The sequence below is a fragment of the Lissotriton vulgaris genome, chromosome 2_1 (genome assembly GCF_964263255.1).
Source record: "Lissotriton vulgaris chromosome 2_1, aLisVul1.2, whole genome shotgun sequence".
Taxonomy (NCBI): domain Eukaryota; kingdom Metazoa; phylum Chordata; class Amphibia; order Caudata; family Salamandridae; genus Lissotriton; species Lissotriton vulgaris.
In genome coordinates, this window is record NC_141687.1 from 1,854,061,327 (window position 1) to 1,854,083,708 (window position 22,382).

Genomic DNA, 22,382 nt, shown 5'->3' on the forward strand with positions numbered 1-22,382 from the left:
AAGCTGCGGTCATCGTAGATATGACCATTTGAGCCAGAGCCTAGGAAGGAAGTAAACAGTAAACAACAATAGACTGAAAAACACCCACCCCCAACTCCTATCCTTCCCCACACTTCTACCCAAGAAGGATTTGTCACCCTAGGAAACCCCAATACCAGAGAAAACATTATGTACCACATTGGGAATTTGTCGTGACTGAACAGAAGAATTGAGTGGACTTTGAGTGGACAGTTGCCACCGGTCAACAGATAGTTTGAAGTCTCAAACCTAGCTAGCGATTGTGCCTGGAAGTCTACACCAATTAGACAGGTCCTGATATGTTCTTGATACCTGAAAGCTGTTCAGTAAGAGAATGCCAAGACATTCAAATAACGCGGCTGTAGGAGAGATCAGAGTCCAGTTGAAGGACAGGGAAGTCTGCTGACCTCGCCAGAGAAAGAGTCATGTTGTCTCGGTCTCCTCCCTCAATCGAAGCGGCTTGGCTCATAGGTGGACCACCGATAGACCTGCCTGTACCTGGAAAGAATTAGGCAGCGATTTTGAGCGGGCTGCCCTGCGTCCCCTCTAGGAACGAGTTCAGTGCCTCTGAGATCTAGGCAACGATTGAGAGGTCGAGGCAGGAGCAGTCTGTCGAGTACTGGGGGAGGAGGGGACTGCCCACTGAGCCATCGCTCATCTGTGAGCCACTGTCATGCCGCTTTGGGAGTATTAAAAATATGAGGCTTATTAAGATGGATGACTCTCAGTCTAGCTGGGAACAGAAGTGGTTATTGCAAGCCCATGGCTCTTAACTTCTGCTTGACTTCTAGGTAGGACCGCCTCTGTTGCTGCACCTCCCTGGTATAGTCCGGGAATATGAGAACCTTTGTGTCACCATACCTTAGATCTGAGTGGGAGTGGGCTGCACTCAGGATCGAGTTCCTTTTCCGGTAATTCAAAATCTGGACAATGATGGGCCGGGGGAGGCTCCAGGAAGAGTTGTTATGAGAGCATCTGAGAAAAAATGGGAAAAACTAGCGAAACTACGTAAGTTCTTTTTTCATTGTCTTTGCCTGTGTATCCGATATGAACGTTTTGCTTTGATTGGCCAATGTAGGCTGCACGCAGCAACAATGGACCTATGAAGTGATCCGATGTGGAAGGTGAATTAACCTAAACATAAAAGTTCTAAAGCGATTGATTGCTTAGCACTGATGACGATAGATACGGACACACTTTCCGTAACTCGGCAATGCTTTACACTTTTCATTGGCTGATGTCTGTTTAACCCCTTCGGGGCTGATGACGAGCTGGGCTCGTCATGGTGTAGCCTCCTCAAACACTGATGACGAGCCCAGCTCGTCATGAGCCCCACCCTCGGGGGAAGCGCCAGCGCTCTCCCCGAGTCTGCCCGATTTCGTTCGTTTCTGCGGGGATGGCAGGGGAAGACCTTCCCCTGCCTCCCCCCGCCCTCCCCGCCCGCGTCATCAATGACGTCAGCGCGCGAGGCGCGCTGACGTCACCGGAGGTTGCCTTTTGTTTACCGACGCGCAGGGAAGCTATTTGCTTCCTGCGCGTCGTTTGTAAACAGGTTAGTTTTGCGGCTGAGGCGGGGGGGATTGTCCTGAAACTTGCATCGAGGGAAAGGAAAGGCTTTTCCTTTCCCTCGATGCCACTTTTGAGCATTCCTGCTGCACGATCGTGCGATCGTGCAGCTGGAATGCTAGGTATTTTTTTATTTTTTTATTTTTTGTGCAATTTCGTTGTTTGGGGAGCGGCCCCTTGGGGAAGGGTCGCTCCCCTTTTTGGGGGAACATAAAGTTTGAACTGTTATTGAGCATCTGATGTTTTGTGTTGGCCGTTTTTTGGAAAAAAATGCTGATGGGGGTCATTTTAAAATTACATTTCCAGTGCTAAGTTTAAAGGTGAGCAGAGGAGTGAGGCATGGTTGCATCCTGGCCACTTTCTTGTTTTTATTTTACAATTACTCCCTTGGTAAAGCTTTGAGGGCATATAGTAAAGTATATATATGTATAAAGTATACTTATGTGTTTATCAGAAGTGGCTAAATAACACACCTGTCCTGCCTAGGCAAAGCTCACTAGTGTTTTTGGGCTGATGAATGTTTATTTGTATTTGTGCTGCAATTTTAACACATGCTTTGTCTTCAGTGACCATGTGTGTGTTACTATGCCATCGCTGCGATGTGCGAAGGGGTCCCTTGAGTGAGCTGTCCATCATAGTGATGAATGTGTTTCTGAATTTGTGCTGCAACTAGAGCGCCATCTTTGTCTCCAGTGTCCATGTGTGCGTTACTATGCAATCACACAGATGTGCGCAGGGGTCCCTTGAGTGAGCTGTCCATCATAGTGGGAAGCTCACAAATGTTTTTGGGCTGATGATTGTTTTCCTGAATTTGTGCTGCAACTCGAGCGCCATCTTTGTCTCCAGTGTCCATGTGTGCGTTACTATGCAATCACACAGATGTGCGCAGGGGTCCCTTGAGTGAGCTGTCCATCATAGTGGGAAGCTCACAAATGTTTTTGGGCTGATGATTGTTTTCCTGAATTTGTGCTGCAACTCGAGCGCCATCTTTGTCTGCAGTGTCCAAGTGTGCTTTACTATGCAATCACACAGATGTGCGCAGGGGTCCCTTGTGTGAGCTGTCCATCATAGTGGGAAGGTCACAAATGTTTTTGGGCTGATTGTTTTCCTGAATTTGTGCTGCAACTCGAGCGCCATCTTTGTCTGCAGTGTCCAAGTGTGCTTTACTATGCAATCACACATATGTGCGCAGGGGTCCCTTGTGTGAGCTGTCCATCATAGTGGGAAGGTCACAAATGTTTTTGGGCTGATGAATGTTTTCCTGAATTTGTGCTGCAACTCGAGCGCTTGCTTTGTCTCCAGTGACCGTGTGAGTTACTATGCCATCGCACCGATGTGTGCACAGGTTCCTTGAGTAAGAGGTCCATCATAGTGGGTAAATTTAGGGAAGATGGTGCACTCCGCTAGTTGGTGGGCGGGGCCAAACGGGGGTCTTCTGTGCGTGTTCACATGCCTCTTATGTGTATGAATGGTCACAGACAGATGAGAGCACCAGATAGGGTGAAAGGAGCTCCTGGTGATAGGAGTTGTTTTTGGATGTAGCTTGTGAAAGTGAAGGATGCAAGTGCCTCTGTCCAGCATCACAGTTATCCACAGTAATTCTGTTGCCCCCCTCCCCATGATAATCCCTGATGACGTCAGCGCGCACAGCATGTGCAACATCTTCAGGGATTCCCAGGTGGTCAGGAAGCCATTTGCTTCCTGCGCCTGGAGGTGTTAATTTATTTTTGAGAGTCTTGGGGGGTGTGGGGCCGCAAAGAGGCATCAGGGGAGAGGCAAGTGATTTTCCTCTCTCCTGATGTCTCTTTCCAGCCTCACGGTTGCGCACAGCATTGCGTTTGTGCGGTGGAAATGCCCCCACTAGCACCAGGGATTTCATTTTAGATTGTAGGAAGTGACCCCTTTTGCAAGGGTCGCTTCCTGGTGGGTTGGATTTTTAACTTAGATTTTCTGCCCCCCCCCCCCCCCCCCGGTGGGCAAATCAGCCGTACTTTTGTTTGTTTTGCCCTTTTTGATGGCCCATCTGTGTGGATGTGATTTTGTGGGTAAATTTGTGTGTTGTTTGTTTATTTGTTATGTAGTTTGTGAAATGTAGTATTAATTTTTTTATTTCCGCTTTGTTTTTGATCCAGGCTTTTGCTGTTGCTATTGGTGTAGGTTGTGGTTCAGTTACTGCTGGTTTTGCAGCTTGTGTAGTTGCATGTGCTTGGTAAGTAAAAAAATGTTGTACTACTTTCCCTAGATGAATGTGTTTTTTTGAAAAGTCTAGTTATTGCTGTTTGTGTGGCTTTGTGGTTCTTGATTGTTAACTTTTTTTTGTATTGCTGCTTGATGTGTACTTTGTCTAATCTATACTTTTTTTTTCTTTCTAGTGGGATTTCCTTTCTTTTTGCTGTGTTTCAGCAGAGTAGGTGCTGGTGAGTGTTCTTATATTTTGTTAGATTTGAATTGTTTTTAAAGTGTGTTGTTCTTTGCGTGAAGACTCTACCTTGTTTACTTCGTACTTTGCACAGTGTAGCTTGTTGTTCACTTGTGTGTGTAGTCTTCTTGCATAGTAAGGATAATGGCTGCTCGCAGAATGACTGCTCAGCACGTTGTTAGTTTGCTTTTTGAGACTTCCTCTGAGCATGGTCCAGACACTGACTCCGATTCGGAGCATGAGGAATTTGCAGAAGATTCAGGCAGTGAGTTTTCTCTTCGCATGGTATCATCATCATCGGATGATGATTCTTCTAGTGCTGATGAAGTGCCTGTGGTAGAGAGGGACATTGATGTGCCGGTAGAGAGGCAAGAGCCATCTGAGCGGCAGCCTAGGTCCTCAAGGTTTCCCTGTTTTTCTCGTCGAGAAGAGGCAAGTGTGGTAAAGGGTGTGCCCAAAAGGCTTCACATTGCTGTGGTTCGCCAAGGGTTATCTGGTGCTGCTAGTGTTCCTGTTGTAGAGCAGCATGAGGCATCTGGTGCTGCTAGTCTTTCTGTTGTTGTTGAGCAGCAAGTGGCATCTGGGGAGGCGAGTTCTTCTGTTGATGTTGAGATGCATGAGGCAGCTGGGGATGCAAGTGTTCCCGTTGATGTAGTGCAGCAAGAGGCATCTGGGCTGCAGGCTAGGGTGGCTACTTCTTCCGATGTTAGTGATGACGTCTGGGTTGCCCCTGGCATGGTACAGCCGGAATTGCCAGACTTCACTGGTGTTCCAGGGTGTAGAGTGAATACTGACAATTTTCTGCCAATTCAATTTTTTCAGTTGTTTTTTGACGATGAGTTTTTGCAAGAGATTGTGGAGCAAACTAATTTGTATGCAGAGCAGTATTTGAGGGACCACAGTGCCAGCCTTAAGCCCCATTCTAGAGCTACCCATTGGTCTCCCACATATGTTGAAGAGATGAAGAAGTTTTTGGGATTAATTTTTTTGACGGGCTTGCTAAGGAAGCCATCAATGTCTTCTTATTGGTCCACTAGTCCCTTGATGGCAACATCTATATTTCCAGCAGTTATGACTCGTGATCGGTATATGCTTCTTCTTCGCATGTTGCATTTTGTTGATAATGATTTAGCGTTGCCACGCGATCACCCTGATTGTGACCGTCTTTTTAAGATTCGGCCTGTCCTTGATCACTTTGTTGATCGTTTTTCTGAGATCTTTGCTCCTGGAAAAGAAATAGCTGTGGATGAGTCTTTGGTATTGTTCAAGGGCCGCTTGGTTTTTAGGCAGTATATTCCTAGTAAGAGGGCACGCTATGGAATCAAACTGTATATGCTTTGTGACAGTGAGACTGGATATGTTTATAATTTCAGGGTGTACACCGGTAAGGATTCCAGCATTAACACTTCTGCTTGTCCGTCCACTTTTGGAGTGACTGAGAAAATTGTGTGGGAACTAGGTAGACGATTGTTTAACAAAGGCCACCATTTATATGTAGATAACTTCTACACTAGTGTGCGTTTGTTCAAGGAATTGGCCAAAGTGGGCACTGTTGCTTGTGGCACGATGCGCAGTAACCGGAAAGGTTTCCCAATTGAACTTGTTTGCAAAAGGCTTGTGCGGGGACAGTCTACTGCATTGCGATGTGGGAATCTTCTAGCTGTGAAGTTTTCAGACAGGAGAGATGTGTATATGCTGACTACAATCCATGATGAAAGCACTGAAGCTCTGCCTGTTCGGGGTGAGCGTGCTGAAGTGCGTAAACCTGTGTGCATTTTACAGTACAATAAGTACATGGGTGGTGTTGACAGAGTAGATCAGAGGTTGGAACCTTATGCTGCTCTTCGAAAGTCTTACATTTGGTACAAGAAGTTGGCTATTCATCTTTTCCACTTGGCATCCTTTAATGCTTTCGTTGTGTTTCAGAAATCTTGTCCTGAGGTAAAGATGCCTTTTGTTAAGTTTCAGGAGACTATAATAGGCAGCCTTGTACTAGTGGAACAGGCAAGTGTCCCAAGATTTGGAGTGGTGGAGGAAGTGGCTAGACTGAAAGATCGCCACTTTCCAGAATACATTCCTCCCACAACTGCAAAAGACAATCCCACTAAAAGATGTAGAGTCTGTTGGCGAAGAGAAGTGCGGAGGGAGTCTCGTTTGTACTGCCCTGACTGTCCTTCAAAACCTGGATTGTGTGTGCCAGCTTGTTTTAAATCGTACCACACACAAAAGAAGTTTTGGGAGTTTCATTGAGCTTGTAAGTGTACTGTCTGGTCTGTATTCTGTAATATTTTTTAGTCTGCTTCAAGGTGTGCATTAGTGCACAGCATTTAGTTTTTGAATTTGTGTTAGCAGATTTGTAGGTTTCATCATTTGATTTCTGGTATATCGTAAAAAAAAGTCTAAATTTCAATGGTGGTGTGTGCAGCATTGTGCTTGGATTGTCGGTGTGCGTGGACTGGCGTTTGGCTGGTGGTGTGCGTAGTCTGGTGCTTGGCTGGCATAGTGCATGGATTGGAGTTGTGCTTGGGGGGTGAGTGGATTCTTGCTTGGCTGGCAGAGTGCATGGTTAGGTGCTTGGCTGGTGGTGTGAGTGGATGGCTTTTGGCTGGTGGTGTGCGTGTTCTGGTGCTTGGCTGGCATAGTGCATGGATTGGAGTTGTGCTTGGGGGGTGAGTGGATTCTTGCTTGGCTGGCAGAGTGCATGGTTAGGTGCTTGGCTGGTGGTGTGAGTGGATGGCGTTTGGCTGGTGGTGTGCGTGTTCTGGTGCTTGGCTGGCATAGTGCATGGATTGGAGTTGTGCTTGGGGGGTGCGTTGATTTTTGCTTGGCTGGCGGAGTGCATGGTTAGGTGCTTGTCTGGCGGTGTGAGTGGATGGTGTTTTGCTGGTTGTGTGCAAGGATTGGTGCTAGGCTGGCGGTGTGAATAGATGGTGCTTTGGTGTTTGTGTGCAAGGGTAGGTGCTTGGCTGGCGGTGTGTGTGGACAGGTGCTTGGTTGGTGGTGTTGGTGGACTTGCGCTTGGCTGGCGGTGTGTGAGTATTTACTTTCTGATGGTCACTACACACAGTGCTAGCTGAGTGCCACTCCACCCAGTCCATCAATTTGTGCATTTGCTGTGTCTGGAATGTGGGCGTGTGAATGTGATGGGCCCTTGAATGGCGCTGTCTGTTGGTGTGAGTGTTTTAATGTGAAGGGCCTGCGGCTGGCGGTGTGAATGTTTTGTTTGTGTCAGATGTATGAAAGGTGTGTGAATGGCCTGTAAAGAGGTTGGTGCCTTGTCGTGGCTTTACAGCTCACGAGCTGTGAGTCAATGGTTCAGTTTCTCCTTCTCTCAATTATTAGCAGTGCATTTCATTATTTGTGAATTTGCTTGCTAATAGAACTGTATATGTTGAACCTTCACTCACCCTCGTGCTAAATCCAACCAGTGTGTGTGTTTGAGGTCTTGTTTGCTGTGTTTTTTTTATATATTTTTCAGGTAGGGTGCTCTGTGTTTTTTTGGGTAAATCTTGTGATGTGTTCCTTTTGTGCCTGGTGGTGTTATTGTTTTTCTTTGTGTCAGGTATGAATGGAGTGTGAATGGCCTGTAAAGCGGTTGGTGCCTTGACGCTGGCTTTACAGCTCACGAGCTGCAAGTCATTGGTTCAGTTTCTTTGTCCATGTAATTGACAGTGCATTTCATTTTTGGGAAATCTCTTGTTAATGTTCTTTTATATACTGAACCATCACTTGCCCTCGTGCCAAATCCAACCAGTATGTGTGTATGTGTCTGGAATTGATGGGCTACTAGGGAAACCTACCAAAACCATATATTTTTGAATTGTAGACACCTAGGTGCTTTTAAGGAGCTATGGCTTGTGTGGATCCTCCAAAGTTCCTTTACCCAGAATCCCCTGTAAACCTCAATATTAGTTAAAAATATTCATTTTTTTCATCAATGTTTGTGTTGGAAAGCGTGGCATCACTGGGCTCACCCAAATTTCCTCCCTCCCAGCGTTCCTCCATGTCTCCCGGAAAAAATGGTACCTCACTTGCGTGGGTAGGCATAGTGGCTGCAACAGGAAACGGTTCAAATCGTACGGTGGTGAATTTACAATAACCAATAGCAACATTACCTTTTTTTTGGGGGGGGGACTGAGTTTTTGGACCGGGGCTCGGCGGGCATCTTTGGAAAGTACCAAACCCAAACAGTTCTGAAAACTAGACACCCGGGGGAGTCCAGGGAGGTATGGCATGCGTAGGTCCCCCAATGTTTTCCTACCCAGAAATCCCTGCAAACCATAAATTTTGGGTAAAAAAACAGTTTTCCAAACATTTTTGCGTGGGATCTCCGTGTCGACACAAATGTCCTACCACCCAGCGTTCCCCTTGTTCTCCCGAGTAAAATGATACCTCACTTGTGTGGGTGGGCCCAAGGCCTGTGTCTAAGGCAGTGGGGCTTAATTTGTAAAACATAAATAATACTTTTTCAAAAGTCATTTTCGGACTGTTCTGCTTTGGGGCACCCACACAAGTGAGGTATCCTTTTACTCGGGAGCACAAGGTGAACGCTGGGTGGTAGAACATTTTTGCCGACACGGAGATCCCACGCAAAAAAGTTTGGAAAAGTGATATTTTTACCTAATTTTAAGGTTTGCAAGGAGTTCTGGGTAGGAAAACATTGGGGGACCTACGCATGCCATACCTCCCTGGACTCCCCCGGGTGTCTAGTTTTCAGAACTGTTTGGGTTTGGTACTTTCCAAAGAATACCACCGAGCCCCGGGCCAAAAACTCAGGTGCCCCCCCCCAAAATCAAGGTTGTTTTGCAATTGGCTATTGTAAATGCACCACCGTACGATTTGAACCGTTTCCTGTTGCAGCCACTATGCCTACCCACGCAAGTGAGGTACCATTTTTATCGGGAGACTTTGGGGAACGCTGGGTGGGCGGAAATTTGTGTGAGCCCAGTGACGCCACGCTTTCCCACACAAAAAAAGTGTTAAAAAACTGATTTTTTCAACATAAATTGAGGTTTGCAAGGGATTCTGGGTAAAGGAACGTTGGAGGATCCACGCAAGCCATACCTTCTTGGAAGCCCCCGGGTGTCTACTTTTCAGAAATGTGTGGGTTTGGTAGGTTTCCCTAGATGGCCGTCTAGCACGGGGCCAAAAACCCAGGTAACCCCTCTTGCAAAAGCTGGTGGTAATACCACCGGCTTTTGCAAGAGGGGTTACCTGGGTTTTGGCCCCGTGCTAGACGGCCATCTAGGGAAACCTACCAAACCCACACATTTCTGAAAAGTAGACACCCGGGGGCTTCCAAGAAGGTATGGCTTGCGTGGATCCTCCAACGTTCCTTTACCCAGAATCCCTTGCAAACCTCAATTTATGTTGAAAAAATCAGTTTTTTAACACTTTTTTTGTGTGGGAAAGCGTGGCGTCACTGGGCTCAAGCAAATTTCCGCCCACCCAGCGTTCCCCAAAGTCTCCCGATAAAAATGGTACCTCACTTGCGTGGGTAGGCATAGTGGCTGCAACAGGAAACGGTTCAAATCGTACGGTGGTGCATTTACAATAGCCAATTGCAAAACAACCTTGATTTTGGGGGGGGGGCACCTGAGTTTTTGGCCCGGGGCTCGGTGGTATTCTTTGGAAAGTACCAAACCCAAACAGTTCTGAAAACTAGACACCCGGGGGAGTCCAGGGAGGTATGGCATGCGTAGGTCCCCCAATGTTTTCCTACCCAGAACTCCTTGCAAACCTTAAAATTAGGTAAAAATATCACTTTTCCAAACTTTTTTGCGTGGGATCTCCGTGTCGGCAAAAATGTCCTACCACCCAGCGTTCACCTTGTTCTCCCGAGTAAAAGGATACCTCACTTGTGTGGGTGCCCCAAAGCAGAACAGTCCGAAAATGACTTTTGAAAAAGTATTATTTATGTTTTACAAATTAAGCCCCACTGCCTTAGACACAGGCCTTGGGCCCACCCACACAAGTGAGGTATCATTTTACTCGGGAGAACAAGGGGAACGCTGGGTGGTAGGACATTTGTGTCGACACGGAGATCCCACGCAAAAATGTTTGGAAAACTGTTTTTTTACCCAAAATTTATGGTTTGCAGGGATTTCTGGGTAGGAAAACATTGGGGGACCCACGCATGCCATACCTCCCTGGACTCCCCCGGGTGTCTAGTTTTTAGAACTGTTTGGGTTTGGTACTTTCCAAAGATGCCCGCCGAGCCCCGGTCCAAAAACTCAGTCCCCCCCCCCAAAAAAAGGTAATGTTGCTATTGGTTATTGTAAATTCTCCACCGTACGATTTGAACCGTTTCCTGTTGCAGCCACTATGCCTACCCACGCAAGTGAGGTACCATTTTTCCCGGGAGACATGGGGGAACGCTGGGTGGGTGGAAATTTGTTGATCCACGCAGATTCCAGAACTTTCCACCACTGAAATGTCAGGAAAATGTGTTTTTTTTGTCAAAATCTTAGCTTTGCAAGGGATTCTGGGTAACAAAACCTGGGGGTAGGCAGAGGAGTCACCCCATCCTGAATTCCCCAGGGTGTCTACTTTTCAAAAATGTATAGGTTTGCTAGGTTTCCCTAGGTGCTGGCAGAGCCAGGGCGCAAAAACTAAAGGTAGTCTTTTTGTCCAAGAAGCTCAAAATTTCACAGGAAAATTGAGGTGCGACCATGTTGCGTTTTGCGCTGTTTCCTGTCGCAGCCACTATGCCTACCCACGCAAGTGAGGTACCATTTTTCCCGGCAGACATGGGGGAACGCTGGGTAGGTGGAAATTTGTTGATCCACGCAGATTCCAGAACTTTCCACCACAGAAATGTCAGGAAAATGCGTTTTTTTTGTCAAAATCTTAGCTTTGCAAGGGATTCTGGGTAACAAAACCTGGGGGTAGGCAGAGGAGTCACCCCACCCTGAATTCCCCTGGGTGTCTACTTTTCAAAAATGTGTAGGTTTGCTAGGTTTCCCTAGGTGCTGGCAGAGCTAGGGCGCAAAAACTAAAGGTAGTCTTTTTGTCCAAAAAGCTCAAAATTTCACAGGAAAATTGAGGTTCGACCATGTTGCGTTTTGCGCTGTTTCCTGTCGCAGCCACTATGCCTACCCACGCAAGTGAGCTACCATTTTTCCCGGGAGACATGGGGGAACGCTGGGTAGGTGGAAATTTGTTGATCTACGCAGATTCCAGAACTTTCCACCACAGAAATGTCAGGAAAATGTGTTTTTTTTGTCAAAATCTTAGCTTTGCAAGGGATTCTGGGTAACAAAACCTGGGGGTAGGCAGAGGAGTCACCCCTTCCTGAATTTCCCTGGGTGCCTACTTTTCAAAAATGTATAGGTTTGCTAGGTTTCCCTAGGTGCAGGCAGAGCCAGGGCGCAAAAACTAAAGGTAGTCTTTTTGTCCAAAAAGCTCAAAATTTCACTGGAAAATTGAGGTGCGACCATGTTGCGTTTTGCGCTGTTTCCTGTCGCAGCCACTATGCCTACCCACGCAAATGAGGTACCATTTTTCCCGGGAGACATGGGGGAACGCTGGGTGGGTGGAAATTTGTTGATCCACGCAGATTCCAGAACTTTCCACCACTGAATTGTCAGGAAAATGTGTTTTTTTTGTCAAAATCTTGGCTTTGCAAGGGATTCTGGGTAACAAAACCTGGGGGTAGGCAGAGGAGTCACCCCATCCTGAATTCCCCAGGGTGTCTACTTTTCAAAAATGTATAGGTTTGCTAGGTTTCCCTAGGTGCTGGCAGAGCCAGGGCGCAAAAACGAAAGGTAGTCTTTTTGTCCAAGAAGCTCAAAATTTCACAGGAAAATTGAGGTTCGACCATGTTGCGTTTTGCGCTGTTTCCTGTCGCAGCCAATATGCCTACCCAGGCAAGTGAGGTACCATTTTTCCTGGGAGACATGGGGGAACGCTGGGTGGGTGGAAATTTGTTGATCCACGCAGATTCCAGAACTTTCCACCACAGAAATGTCAGGAAAATGTGTTTTTTTTGTCAAAATCTTAGCTTTGCAAGGGATTCTGGGTAACAAAACCTGGGGGTAGGCAGAGGAGTCACCCCTTCCTGAATTTCCCTGGGTGTCTACTTTTCAAAAATGTATAGGTTTGCTAGGTTTCACTAGGTGCAGGCAGAGCCAGGGCGCAAAAACTAAAGGTAGTCTTTTTGTCCAAAAAGCTCAAAATTTCACTGGAAAATTGAGGTGCGACCATGTTGCGTTTTGCGCTGTTTCCTGTCGCAGCCACTATGCCTACCCACGCAAGTGAGGTACCATTTTTCCCGGGAGACATGGGGGAACCCTGGGTGTGTAGAAATTTGTTGATCCACGCAGATTCCAGAACTTTCCATCACTGAATTGTCAGGAAAATGTGTTTTTTTTGTCAAAATCTTGGCTTTGCAAGGGATTCTGGGTAACAAAACCTGGGGGTAGGCAGAAGAGTCACCCCATCCTGAATTCCCCAGGGTGTCTACTTTTCAAAAATGTATAGGTTTGCTAGGTTTCCCTAGGTGCTGGCAGAGCCAGGGCGCAAAAACTAAAGGTAGTCTTTTTGTCCAAGAAGCTCAAAATTTCACAGGAAAATTGAGGTGCGACCATGTTGCGTTTTGCGCTGTTTCCTGTCGCAGCCACTATGCCTACCCAGGCAAGTGAGGTACCATTTTTCCCGGGAGACATGGGGGAACGCTGGGTGGGTGGAAATTTGTTGATCCACGCAGATTCCAGAACTTTCCACCACTGAAATATCAGGAAAATGTGTTTTTTTTGTCAAAATCTTAGTTTTGCAAGGGATTCTGGGTAACAAAACCTGGGGATAGGCAGAGGAGTCACCCCTTCCTGAATTTCCCTGGGTGTCTACTTTTCAAAAATGTATAGGTTTGCTAGGTTTCACTAGGTGCAGGCAGAGCCAGGGCGCAAAAACTAAAGGTAGTCTTTTTGTCCAAAAAGCTCAAAATTTCACTGGAAAATTGAGGTGCAACCATGTTGCGTTTTGCGCTGTTTCCTGTCGCAGCCACTATGCCTACCCACGCAAGTGAGGTACCATTTTTCCCGGGAGACATGGGGGAACGCTGGGTGCGTGAAAATTTGTTGATCCACGCAGATTCCAGAACTTTCCACCACTGAAATGTCAGGAAAATGTGTTTTTTTTGTCAAAATCTTGGCTTTGCAAGGGATTCTGGGTAACAAAACCTGGGGGTAGGCAGAGGAGTCACCCCATCCTGAATTCCCCAGGGTGTCTACTTTTCAAAAATGTATAGGTTTGCTAGGTTTCCCTAGGTGCTGGCAGAGCCAGGGGGCAAAAACTAAAGGTAGTCTTTTTGTCCAAGAAGCTCAAAATTTCACAGGAAAATTGAGGTGCGACCATGTTGCGTTTTGCGCTGTTTCCTGTCGCAGCCACTATGCCTACCCAGGCAAGTGAGGTACCATTTTTCCCGGGAGACATGGGGGAACGCTGGGTGGGTGTAAATTTGTTGATCCACGCAGATTCCAGAACTTTCCACCACTGAAATGTCAGGAAAATGTGTTTTTTTTGTCAAAATCTTAGCTTTGCAAGGGATTCTGGGTAACAAAACCTGGGGGTAGGCAGAGGAGTCACCCCATCCTGAATTCCCCAGGATGTCTACTTTTCAAAAATGTATAGGTTTGCTAGGTTTCCCTAGGTGCAGGCAGAGCCAGGGCGCAAAAACTAAAGGTAGTCTTTTTGTCCAAAGAGCTCAAAATTTCACAGGAAAATTAAGGTGCGACCATGTTACGTTTTGCGCTGTTTCCTGTCGCAGCCACTATGCCTACCCACGCAAGTGAGGTACCATTTTTCCCGGGAGACATGGGGGAACGCTGGGTGGGTGGGAATTTGTTGATCCACGCAGATTCCAGAACTTTCCACCACAGAAATATCAGGAAAATGTTTTTATTTTGTCAAAATCTTAGCTTTGCAAGGGATTCTGGGTAACAAAACCTGAGGGTAGGCAGAGGAGTCTCCCCATCCTGAATTCCCCTGCGTGTCTACTTTTCAAAAATGTATAGGTTTGCTAGATTTCCCTAGGTGCAGGCAGAGCCAGGGCGCAAAAACTAAAGGTAGTCTCTTTGTCCAAAGAGCTCAAAATTTCACAGGAAAATTGAGATGCGACCATGTTGCGTTTTGCGCTGTTTCCTGTCGCAGCCACTATGCCTACCCACGCAAGTGAGGTACCATTTTTCCCGGGAGACATGGGGAAACGCTGGGTGGGTGGAAATTTGTTGATCCACACAGATTCCAGAACTTTCCACCACTGAAATGTCAGGAAAATGTGTTTTTTTTGTCAAAATCTTATCTTTGCAAGGGATTCTGGGTAACAAAACCTGGGGGTAGGCAGAGGAGTCACCCCACCCTGAGTTCCCCTGGGTGTCTACTTTTCAAAAATGTATAGGTTTGCAAGGTTTCCCTAGATGCCGGCAGAGCTAGGGTGCCAAAACTACAGGTAGGCACTTTGCCAAAAAAGGGTCAATTTGTAACTGCAAAATTTAGGTGTGAGCACGTTGCATTTTTCGCCGTTTCCTGTCGCAGGCACAAGGCCAACCCACACAAGTGAGGTACCGTTTTTATCAAGAGAATTGGGGTAATTCAAATTTGTAAATTAACTGTTATTACCCATTGAGCTTTCATGCATTTCTCCCTTTCAATGAAACACATTGTGTTTAAAAAAAATTTTTTTTGAAAAATGACCAATAATTCTCATGCTAGTATGAGTATTCCCAATTTTGAAAATTAGCAATTATATACTGTTTCTGAACTCTATAATTTGTACCCAATTCAGAAATACATAGGTGACTTTCATACAGATTTTTCCATGTATACATTTTCCAAAACAAAGTGCTCTATACCCGGTAAATGAAAAAATACCATTGCAAGTTGCTCCTCAGTTTTTCGATCTGGGTTTGTCGGGTTCTTGGTGACACTACAAGTCCTATATATCCCCACAACCAGGAAGGTCTAACGGACATAACGGTATATTGCTTTCCAAGAGTTCTCAAAATTAGAAAAAGTTATAGGTGAAAACGTTGAGACAAAAGGCTGTTTTTTTAAACAAATTTTCATTTTTTTCGATATTTAACTGTTAGTTTCTATAAAGAAACCTTCATGGATTTAGACAAATGACCCCTTTCAGAATTCAGAATTTTGTGTACTTTTCGAAAATGTACAGCATTCCAGGATCCATTATTGCTTTCAAACTCTTTTCTACCATTAACTGGAAGGAGGTAGAAAGCTCTAAAAATAGCAAAAATAGGCTATGTCACAGAAAAATGCCAATACTGTGTGAAAAATGTCGGTTCTCTGACAAAAGACTGTTATTCCCTAAAAGCTATGAAAATGGAGATTTCAGCCCCACAAACCCTTTTTTGATAACTTTTTTAGGGAAAAACCCAGAGGCTTTCATTTGCAGCCCGTTTTTCCAATTTTTCTGAAAAAAACAAAAAAATCACTATATTTTGGTTACTTTCTGGGACCCCTCCAAGAGAATCCAGAAACCCTGGGCACCTTTGGATTCCACATGATGTTGGAAGAAAAGGACGCAAATTTGGCGTGGATACCTTATGTGGTCAAAAAGTTACAGGGGCCTAAGCGCGCACTACCCCAAATTGCCAAAAAAGGGCTCAGCACAGGAGGAGAAAAGGCCTAGCAGCGAAGGGGTTAAGTAAACATTTACGCTAATCGGACTTTCGAGCGTTTGTTTGTTGCTGGAAGAGATTACCATATCCCGGATGGCCGCTCGGAGTGAGATTTATACTGACTCTTAGTAAGAGACAATGGGTTTATTGCGGACGTTTTTGAATGTATATCACTGCTGACACGTGTTATCGTAGTCATGCTTAATTGGGGAATAGTTTATGGTTCCATTTCTTTTCCCTACTTACGGTTTTCCGCAAATCTAACAAAATAGCAAGAGTTCCTCTTCCCTGTTCAATATTTAACTTTGAATCAAGCTCTCTCTGTTTGGTTTGTTTAGGTCACTTTTAGCCTAATGCTCGTGAGTTTTGAAATGACAGGGTATTTTCTCTATATGTGTTCTAACGCCGTTACGCGGCATAGTCCGACTATCAAATGGGGCTATTAGAGGTATGCTACACATACCAGTACTCCTCTGAGGCTTGGAGTAGGCTGGTCTAAACTCACTGTTTTTGTAATTTAGAAAGGGTATGCCATTTGGCTACTTTTAAAGATGGCATTGCGGGAATGTGCTCGCATTAATAGTGCAGAGACATGAGAGGCACTGAATGCCTCAAGCAAAGGGTTGCTTTTTATAAGAATTGTTCATAAGTAACTTAAGATAAATATGCAGTGTAATAAAGCTGGTTTATCTGTGTGTTTTACAAAAACATTACAAAAAAAAATTTACGCTTATTTTTGGAACTCGCTGATGGTCGAGTTCTGGTTTTCTTCTTCTCTCTTGTTTTGAATTTGGTGACACACGAACACGGGACCCGATACCACGGATCATTTGAGAGACCAAAAGAGACTAAGAAGGTATAAGCTTCATTTGTATGTGAGTCTGGGTGTGGAATGCCTGTTATGTTTTTAGACTTGGGTTTAGGCAATGTTCCAGGTGATCCAATAGAGATTTTTTTTAAATCATTAGTGTTACCTAACCTGATGCGTTTTGCCATAGGACCTGTTTGAGAAGAATCATTTTTTGATTACGTTCTGTCAACTAGCCAAGGCGTGGTTTTTGATTCTCCTGAAATTAGGTATTTGTCTTTGTAATAAAATGTATATATATTTTTTTCTGAACATTTTCCACATATTTGGTTAAGGCTCATGGGTGTGGTAGTGTGGTTTGTTTCACTTTGTGGTTTCCTTTATATTTGGCTTTATTTACACATAGGGTTAGGTTTTCTCTCTCGGAGGCTATGTATCTGATATGACTCTTTTTGAGATCCATTGGTTTCGGCATCAAATCATTAGATTCTGTTTTGGATAAGAAAGACTAGGGGCCTCATTTATGAGGCCCCTTGCGCCATCGGAACTTCACTTTTCATGAAGTTCCGTGGCGCAGAAGCCTGCGTGGTATTTATCAGGCAGCAGTACGCCAGTTTTTGTGGCGTACTGCTGCCTGATAAATATCAGTCCCTTTAGCGCAGTGTTCTGCGTTAAAGGGGCGTGCAATGGGTGTTGCTGGGGGCGTTCCCAGCAACATCCATGGCCTTTTGACACTGCCCCAGATTTACGAGAAATCGTAACTCTGAAGCAGTGCCAAAAGCTTACGCCTCCCCAGGGGAGGCGTAAGGGAGGCGCAACAGGGAGAAATGTCTTTATTTCTCCTCGTATTTCCTTTTTCTATGTGTGCTGCATTCTGCAGCACACATAGAAAGAGGAAAAGCCTCTTGTGATTATTTTTGTACAGAAAGGTTTCCCTTCCTGTACAAAAATAATCTTCCCCGCAACGCAGGCACCCTTGCACCATTGTGCAAGGGTGCCTGCGCTGGCGCAGGCAGCCCATTGTGCGCCGGCGCAGGGGAAAAGGACAGGAATGCGCCGTATCTTTTAGATACGGCGCATTTCTGCCCTTTTCTTTTGCCGTAGGGAAGCGCAGCAGGAAGGCCTGCTGCGCTTCCCTACGGCAAAAAGTCATAAATGAGGCCCTAAGTTCTTAGCCTGAAGTGAGGTCTTTTGTCAGTCAAAAAGATATATGCATCATGCGATATACACATGTTTTCTTGGGTCTATGGTCTCTCTGTCTCCACCAACTTTGCACTAACTTTGTGTGTTTTACACAATGGTATGTTTGTATGTTTTTAGTTTCACCTCTTACTGCATTACACTTGTCCTTCATATGTGATGTTTGGATGAAATTAATGTATTATTATTTGCATTTCATGTATGTTATGTGTGATCTTGTGGTTTTGAATTACATATGATGTATTGTTTTTTGGCAACCCCGATGAAGCCCGCATGGGCAAAACGCGTTGGCTGTATGAACGAAGAATAAAGGAAGATTTTGTCAAGAAGTTAAGTTGCTCACATTAATTTGTGTTGTTATATTGTGCATATTATATGCTTTCTTTTCCTGCCTCTTTGTGCAATTGTTGTGTCAGTTTCAGGAAGCACCCGTCCTGAGCGGGCAGTATGGAGGCAGGAGGCAGCCACACAAGCACCCAGATCCAAGGCGAGATTACTGGAACCAGGGCAACCCCAGAAACCAATAAGTTCTGTTTTAAATATATTCTGTTTGGTCATAACTCGTGTTAAGTAATAGGATATAATTGTTGAAATAAATTACTTTAAAATATATATGGCCTGAATCACAAAGGTAAATTTACACTTTTTTTGTTGTCACGAACTACGATTTAATAGTAAGTTAATAACTATAGTCGGGGAGGAGAATTCTGCACATAAAGAGATAGGCTTGGCTTAACTTTTATGTATGTAGTTATCATCGACTGCAGAGTCTCCACAATCGTAAAGTTACGATTAAATCGTAGCTGGTGAATACTGAAAAACAGTGAACTTACACATAACTGTTAGTGCAGTGCTTGAGTGTGCTACTCTAAGAGCAAAATTGGGTTTGAATTACCTCTGTGTTGCTCAAACCTTTAAAGGACTTTTAGTAACCCAGAAAGCAAGGACACCTCTCCAGCAGGAATGTTCAGTGGCTTGTGTGTGGCTGCAGTAACCTGTACTTCCCCGGTCTGTGATGGTGCATTGAACTAAGTCCCTTCACCCGTTGGTTGGGAAGCTAAACATTGTAGACCAGGGCACTAGATCCCAGGTTATGCAATTGTATACTATACCACGGTGTAGTTATAGTTCGATCAGAGTTTCCATGGAAGAGTATTTTTTTTTGCTTATAACTTTGGTGCCCTTTGACGAATCTTCACAAAACGTTCAAAAGAAAGCTCATCCACCTTGACTCCTTCCTGGAAAGTTTTGGGCTGATCCGTCAAATGGGGGATGGAAAGAAAAAGGGGGCCCAAGGTCAGATTTCCCTATGCAATTTTCCAAAATAAATACAAGGGGCAGAGTAGGGGTAGCCTGCCCACCTGGCCCTTGTGGCGGAGCGCCAAGAGAGACTAAAGGCCAAAATAGACCCAAAAATTATGCTGTGGGAACTGCTGTACTTTCATAGGACTCAGAGTGGTCCTCTTGTGTGTGCCCACTGAAGTATTGCAGTACCGCACAGGTGTTAACAAGTGAAGCTCGCCCGTTCCTGTGGCAATTTGGAGTACAGCTTGTGAGGCGGCACTGTGAGAGTAAGGCAGGAAAAAAAAAGGGAGGGCTGGTCATGGTCAAAAGTTATGCCCATTGAGTGAGTTGGGGTTAATATGATAAAACAACCTTAGAAATTTACTGAAAATACCAAAGGTTTAAGTGACATTATGGTTAGGTATGGTAACAATATTTTACTTTACGTTAAAGAAAAAATGACTGAAAACAACTAATGTTTAAAGTGGAGTTATAATTAGGTAAGGAACTGTGATTTTAGCTTATGTTAAAAAAAATCTAGAAATTCACAGAAAAAACAAAGGTTAAAGTAACATTATAATTAGGTGTTTTAATAATAATTAAACATATTATTAAAAACTAAAAGTACACTGAAATTCACCAGTTAGAGTATATTTATTTATTTATTTATTTATGGAATTTTTAATGCGCACTACTACCCTGAGGTGTCTAGGCGCAATGAGATACTCCAAGATACAGTGGTCAGGACACGATATTATAAGAAAGAAGCTATAAGCTCTTTTTGCCAGATGGTTAATATTAATAATATTATTGATTGAAGAGCCAGGTCTTCAGAGCCTTGCGGAAGCTAATCAGGGTTGGCGCAGTTTTAATGTCTAAGGGGAGTGAGTTCCACAATATTGGAGTTGCTACCAAAAATCGTCTGTCACCCCAAGTTGCCGTTCTTGTGCGGGGTACAGACAGTTGATAGCTTGCTGCTGATCGTAGGTTCTTTTTAGGAATGTACACCTGAAATGCCTCCTTTAGGAACTTCGGTCCAGTCTGATGGGTGGCCTTATAGGCAATGCACAAAGCTTTGAATTTGATCCTGCTCTCCCCTCTTAGCCAGTGGAGCTGACGTATGGCTGCCGAAGTGGAGTGGCGTCTGGGTATGTTGAGCAGTATCCGTGCTGCCATATTTTGGACAGATTGAAGCTTGTTCAGGATGCATTTATGCGTGTTGAAAAAGAGAGCATTTCCATAATCAAGCTTGGAAAACACTAAGGTAGTAATCAGTGTTTTTCCTGCTGATGCTGGTAAATACGGCAGAAGTTTTTTTATCTTTTTCAGCATGAAGAACGCCGCAGAGACCACCTTGTTAACATGATATCCAAAGGATAACTTGCTATCAAAAATCACTCCTAAATTCCTGACCTTGGCGGCTGGAACCGGAGGAGGGCCCATCTGACTGGGCCACCATGTCGGGGACCACTCTGGAGAGATATTACCAAAGGTCATCACCTCCGTTTTCTCCGCGTTAAGCTTCAAACAGTTCCTGTGCATCCATGATTGTATGTCCAGTAACCCCTCCTGAAGCTTAGCTGCTACCACTGGGCCGTTCTTATGCACCGCCAGCACAAGCTGAGTGTCATCTGCGTAGGTGGTTAAACGCATCCCATAAGATTTGATGACCCTCGCCAAGTCCGCGACATAAATGTTGAAAAGCGTCGGACTTAACGAGGATCCTTGAGGGACCCCGCAAGGCAGTTCAGACGTCGGTGAGTAATGATTACCCAGTTTGATTGCCTGCTTACGGTCAGCTAAGAAAGAAACTATGAGTTCTTTTGCCAGATAGTTAATCCCGAGGGCTGCGACACGGTCGACCAAGATGACATGGTCGACCGTGTCAAAGGCCGCCGATAGGTCCAACAAAATAAGCACTGCCGCTCCTCCAGAGTCCATAATATGTCTGATTTCATTGGAGGCCTTTATCAGCGCTGTCTCGGTTCTGTGTCCTTTCCGGAACCCGAACTGAGTGTCATCCAAGAGTCCATTTTGCTCAATAAACTCTGACAGCTGTTGGTTCATAATGGCCTCTACGATTTTAGCCGGGAAGGGAAGGCAAGCAATAGGCCTATAGTTGGCCGTAATGGTGGGGTCTAGGGAAGGCTTCTTGAGCAAAGGTTTGACAATAGCCTTCTTCCAAATCTCAGGGTAGACACCAGTTTTGAAGATGGAGTTACAGATATCGGTGAGCGGCTGGGTGATGGTGTTATGTAGTTGGTTCATTATGAGAGGAGGACATGGATCAAGCGGAGATCCGGATTTGATCTTAGCAACAAGCATGCAGACCTGATCTTCAGTGACTGACCGAAACTGAGCAAAGAGAGGGTGAGTGGGCGCTGGATGGATGGATAGGTCCATGGATCCTCCCACTGGTTCTTTGGAGAATGTGGAGTAGATATCCATCACCTTAGAGATGAAGAATGTAGCCAGTGAGCTACAGAATTCCTGTGAATTCTCAGTTGTGGGTCCAGTTGGAGGATTAGAAAGAGAGCTCACCACTTGAAAAAGCATTCTGGCTGAGTTCTGTGCTTGCTCAATTTGGCCAGTGAAAAAATATTCTTTTGCGTAATGAGAGCTTTCTTATATATTGCCAGTGCAGTTTTATAGACTTGCTTAGCGGGGGGGCTATAATGCTTTCTCCAGCGCCTTTCTAAGTTTCTACAATACTGACGTTGGAGTCGCAGCTCCTCTGTATACCACTGGGCAGATGGAGTGGCTCTATTTGGACGATAACATTTTTCAGGTGCAACTTGATTAGCTGCCTTCAGGATCCAATCTTGAAAATTAGTGGACATGGTTTCAGGATCACATGATCTTTCTGGGGCTGATGTCAGTTACTGAGCTAACTATAACTTGCGCCTCACAATCTAATGCTTATGACCTCACATATTACATCACTTTTGAGATGTCAAATTACAACATTTATTACATCACTGATGACATTTCAAATGACGCCCTTGATGGCATCACTGATCACATGATCCAATGGATATGACTGTTTGCTTTGCTGTAGCGTTTCATACCAGAATTGTCGAGTAGTGTATACATAGACCCAATATTCCATACCATCTGCAGAACCTATAGGCGTACCCTTTCACAAGTAGAACAAGCAGATCATGAAGCATATCTGACATTATTGTAATGCTTACTTTATTTGTGTATATTTTATTTTAACTTCTCAAAGTATACACTAGTGCTTTTTAAACTGGAGTTAGAATAGATCACCTGATCCCTCATTGTATGAATTTTATCTAATGTGTGTTCGCCCAGAGTTAGAACATTAAATAAGACCATGTCCTAAAAGTATGCACTTTCCCCAGTGTTTGTTGGTGGCGTTACCATAGTAAATCTGAGTTCCCAATATATGCACTTTCTCCAATCTTTTTTTTTCATTGGAATTAGAGTA